Raw genomic sequence first — 6,000 nt, forward strand, 5'->3', positions numbered from 1 at the left:
AGGGATGCATAAAATGAGCATTGTTCAAAAGAAGTGGGCGAGTGTTTATGAGGATTGTGAGTATTTAGAATTGAGGGGGGTCCTTACGAAAAACTTTAGACACAAATGCATGCGTTGCGCTCTTGGCATAATGGCTGGGTTCGATTGGGATTGTCTTATGTAGTTTTAGTATGTTAAAATTCAGTTTTGCTTAGGGGAAAACAAAAGTCAAGTGTGGGGTATTTTGATATTTGCATATTTAGCTATATATTTTGTATAGATTTTCATTATTTATTGGCTAATTATTTTCAATTCATGGACAAAAGGTGCTTAATTGTGTTTAAATTGTATTTTCATTCCAAAAGATATGCTCGGAAGCAAAAGGAAGCAAGAGATACGATCGGAAGCTCGGGAGCTAAAGAAAGAAGAAAAAGTGCTAAAACCTGAAGCTACTCGGCGAGTAGGGACGTCTACTCGACGAGTCGGCACGAATGTTCGCGAAGAAATACATGTAATCCTTACCGCACACGGATTCCTCAAGGGGACTCGTCGAGTCGATTGTCTACTCGACGAGTAGCCCCTGTTTTGAGTTATCTATAAATAAAGGCAATAAATCCGAATGGCGGACCTCTCTGGCTTTTGGGAAGCTTACTTGGCGACTAAGGAGATTGCTGGAGATCTGTAGAACGTGAGAAGAACCCTAATTCTTAATTTTAAGAAGAATAAGGCAACTTAGGTTTAATTTTCCACTTTACCCTTTAATAGAACTATGTCTAGCTTGTTTGAATTCTTTTATGAAGTTGTTTTTACAATAATTATGAGCTAAAAACCTTTGTCTTCTGTCTAGGGTAGATGATTTTGTGAATATGGATTGATTTTATGGTTAGAATTAATTCTAGTTGGTGATATTGTTTTGCTAAGCTTGTTGCAGAACCTCATAGATTAATGACAACTATTTTCTGTTAATAAGTCAGTAATTAAGTTGTATGAACATCTCTTAGTTATTAATTTCATATGATTTATGTGACCACATAGTTATATGTCTAGGAATAATGAATGTGAAACTAGAATTAACTAGAAGATAGGTAAATTAATACGTGAGCTTGTGTGATACACCATCAACAAGAGGTTAATTGAATCACCAATTCAATTAACCATTACAAGTCTTACTTAACCTGAATTAATTAACTAGGGAACTTATTAATTTAGACAACTGGCCACTGCTTGAGTTAATCTGTTTTCTAAGGATTAGCAATAACGAACGTGAACCTAATCATCTCAATCGGTAGCTAATGAAAAGTTAATTCGAAATATTTACCATAAAATCAACCATAGGATCAAATGACTCCAACCTAGACAGAAGTCCTTTTTATCATTGAATTTAGTTGCAATTTAATTGTTAGCTGCTTAGCTAAGTGTTAGTTAAGTTTTGTTTAAGTTTCTAGTCTTGCAAAACTAGAAGAAAACCCTTCCTTTTATTATTTGCTTTTTAGATAATTCTAGTAGTTAGTTTAATTTGCCGTTCCCTGTGTTCGATACCCTGCTTGCTTAATTATACCACCAATTGACAGGTATGCTGCCTTTTGTGTGTTAAATTTATATTTAAAAAGTAGGATTAAAACTAGTTGGTTTTACACACATCAACAGTGCAGTGTCTTGTTTTGTACCAGAGTCTCCTGGAGGGCGAGCGTGAATTTGTGTATAGATATATACGGGATTGACCATCCCACACCTTGCTGCTAGCTACAGTGGGACCTGCAGGTCTACGGATGACGAATGTCATATCGTTTCAACATCTCGAACGTTGTGTTATACGAGTCAAATCAAGTATGGTAATAATAATATCACATTTTACCTTAATTAATCTAATAAGTTAGAGGTAATCAGTATTGCAGGATGTCAGTTCATAAGACAACTGAGTACTTATATTTTCCTAATACTTTCATATTGTGACAGTTCCACTTGGAAGTTAATACAAACTATTTTCGAGTCAAGATAGTTATAACTAGGGAAAACTTACATTTTACAACCGACACACAGAATAGTCGAGTCTAGTACATTCAGTAGAAGGGGGCCTATAATGCTAACCTTATGATTCCTTAGTGTATGCATTCAGGGATATATATTAATCGGATCCGACAGGTAGTAGGATGTGTGATTTCCGCTTCATTTCCTATTCCTTGTTTGGTTGTGGGCTTAGAGCAGATACACCCAGCCTACTATCTATCCGATCTTAGATATATATATATATATATATATATATATATATATATATATATATATATATATATATATATATATATATATATATATATGTTTCCGTATACACTAAGTAATCATAAGGGGTACCGGGTATGGGCCAGGTCATAGGACACTAGTTCAATGCACCGTTTTCTAGTACAAATCATACTTTTCAGATAAAGAACTTTTGGTATACAAAACTAGAAACTTACCAGTAAAGGGTTTAATCCATTTTTATTAAACCAGTATAACTTAAAGGACCTTAGGTGGTTAATTCTATAATACCTTAGTTTATACATCAGGGTTATATATAATTAATATCCGATAGGTAGTTGGATGTGTGCTTTCCGCCTCATTCCCTGTTCCTTGTTTGGTTATGGGCTTAGGGCAGATTCACACAATTAACTATCTATTCGATATTAGATTATATATAGCTAGTATAAACTAAGTGATTATAGAAGGAACTACTGTGGTTACCAGTTTTATTATAAGAAATAAGGGTTTTCTTAAAGAATCTTTTCATCAAACTAAAGGAACTATCACAGTTAACTCCGTGAGTACCAAGTGAATACGCCAGGGTTACATACAAAAATGATCTAACAAACAATGGGATGCGTGCCTTCCGCCTCATTCCCTATTCCTTGTTTGGTTGTGGGCTTAGGGCAGATACACAAAATCGATTGTTTGTTTACTCTGAGTTTTATATAACTTGTATTCATTTAATACTCATAGAAAGGACTGTAGAGTCATTTTTACTTATCTTTCATCAAAGCAGGAAATATAGGATTTCCTGGAGGAGCAGGCAAACTTTTCTAAACAGAACTTACTATCACTTACTACAACTTACTACAAATTTCTTACTACTCACTTACATCACTTAAATCTTATGAAATCACTAGCTTAAATGCTGATCTACGCTTTCAAAATAACTTGTATTCTCAGGAGACCAGTAGACAGGTTCACGCACTGGGATTCAGAAGATGGAGTAGTATAGCTTCATGTATTTTTGTTATTTGCTATGTATTCTATATTATGTGAACCACATACTTTGTAAACACTTTCTTTTAAATGAAATGGTTGTTTATTACTTTGCTTACTATGATGCATGTCTTGTGATACTATACATGACGTCCTCCACCCCAGAACGTTTCCGCCGTTCCGGTTTTGGGGTGTGACATAACCCGTTAAGACAAGTATTCCAACTATAGATCTGAGCCAAGTCTTAATTCATAAAGTAGCTGACTTTGAGCTTTGCATGGCTAGACAAGACCCAATCCCAAAAACTCTAACTTTCTCAACACAAAATACCATACAACTCATGCATGGAGAGATTTAGACGTCAAGCACTCATTTTTATGGATTAGAATACTCTAATACACCTAAAAGGACATAAGAATAGCTATGGAGTTCACCAAACTCACAAAGTTCCATACTTGGGACATAAAACCCTAAAAGGACCCAAAACGAGAACTAGAACAAACAATGAACAAGTTTTGAACTTGATACCTCTGGAAGATGCACCAACTGAAATAGAACTCAGATTCAAGAGCTAGAAACACCAACTATATATATATATATATATATATATATATATATATATATATATATATATATATATATATATATTAAATAAAATACGATATCTAAATTGACAAAAATGCAAAAGTGGTCCCTATGGTATGCATTTTTTCTAAGGTTTGGTCCAAACCCCGACTTTTTTGGATTGGCGGTCTTTTTGGCCATGTTTGTACGTAGATTTGGTCCCTCGTAAAATTGAAATGACTAAATTGCTCTTATTAGATATATTTTCCATTTTCTTTTTTTATAAGTATTTTTATATATTAAATAAAGATAGTCTCTCTCTCTCTCTCTCTCACCAAACCAGCTCCCCCCACCTTCTTCTTCATTTACAATCAAGAACACCCCACCGGAGGTGGAGCTGTTTTCTGGCCACCAAGAAACACCGCTGCCACCATCCATCTTTCCACCTCTTTGAATCACATTCTTAACCCCAAATTGAAACTCGGAGGAATGGTGGGTCACAGGTTTGGGATTCAAAAAAAATCGAGACCCACCGTAGGTCTCTTGGTCTCGACTGGGCATATCGACGATGGAGAATACACGAAAGGGGTGGTGATGGATTACCAGCGATAGTAGGCGGCGGTGGCGGACTGCAGCGACGGTGGAAGGGCAGCGACGACGATGGGTGGCTGCGGTTGGTGGTTATGGGCGGCCTTGCTGCTTCGTTTCTATTGACGGTATGGCTGTTCACTATTTGGATAAAACCGAATTGTCTAGTTTGGAAATTTGGATTGGATTATTTGGTTCGGATATTCGGATTTTTGGATTGGTTTTCAACAAAACCGAATTATTATTTTGGATTTCGGATTGGTTTTGGTTTATGAAATAAGAACCGAATAGTCCAAAAAACTCGAATAAACATTTATTATTTATTTATTTATAATATATATCTATAGTTATTTATTAATTTTGTAATTTATTTTTCAAACAGGTTTAAAACGTTTCACCCGATAAGAAAACATTAATATGCATTTTTTCTCAAAAGTTTTCTATCTATAAAATATGTAACTATAACATATCTTCTTAGTAATTGTTTATAAATTTTAAATCACAACTAAATAATTTGTTTTCGCTTCTTGTGTAAAGTTGGGTAGTATTATAATTATATGTCGTTTTAAAATATATCGGTTTATGAAAACCGAATTATAAAAACCGATCCAACCGAAATCAATTTGGAAAACCGAAATCAATTTAAAATATATCGGTTTTTGAAAACCGAAATCAATTTGGATTCAGTTGATTGGATCGGATCAAACCGATCCATCCAAACGAACACCCCTAATTAACGGATGATCGACGAGGGACCAAGAGGAAGTAGTAGAAACGATGGTGTTTGGTAGTGGTGGGTTACGATAGGATGGAGGTGGAGGGACTGTCACCGTCGGCTATGGTGGTCCTCTTCCCCGGTGAAGTGAGAAACGAGGTAGAGTGATGAGGGGAGGTGGTGATGGGTGGTGTCGGGCAGCCTTCTCCGATCAGTGGCATAAAAGGGAGAACCACGACGGTTCTCGGTGGTTACACAACAACAACACCAACCTTGGTGGTGGTGTTTCTCGGTAGTGCAGGAAGAGGCTGCAGGTGGTGGAGAAAAGAGTTCTGGCAGAAACAGTGGTGTGGGGATGGTGGTTTCCGGTGGGGAAGGAGGTGGTGGCAGTGATGATGCTATGGTGGAGTAATGGTGGTTAAAGGTGGAGAAAATGGGAGAAGGGTAAAGGAGTTTTTATGGATTTTTGAAGAGAGAGAGAGAGAGAGAGAGAGAGAGAGAGAGAGAGAGAGAGAGAGAGATGGGTCCATAATTTTTATTAATAAAACTTTATATTAAATAGAAAAAAACATAGAAAATGTATCAGAAAAGTATTTTTGTCTTTTTAATTTTACGAATGACCAAAACCACAAACAAAGTAGCTCAAAAGGACCGTCAATCCAAAAAAATTCGGGTTTAGACCAAACCTTAGACAAAATGCATACCACAATGACCATTTTTGTAGTTTTGTCATTTAAATTTAATCATTTTAGTGGCTAAATAGTATTTAATAGTATTTTTTGCATCGTAATCATTATTTTAAAAATTATATTGTATGTGAAGGATGATGCCAAGACAGAATGCAACATCGAAGAGACGGGACCATTTATCTACTTTCTTTAATTCATCATTGTTTATCTCTATATGTGGTTCTTTAAGTTGCTAGAAATACCAAA

This window comes from Lactuca virosa, chromosome 3 (assembly GCF_052849685.1).
Source record: "Lactuca virosa cultivar CGN04683 chromosome 3, Lactuca_virosa_CGN04683_v6, whole genome shotgun sequence".
Classification (NCBI taxonomy): domain Eukaryota; kingdom Viridiplantae; phylum Streptophyta; class Magnoliopsida; order Asterales; family Asteraceae; genus Lactuca; species Lactuca virosa.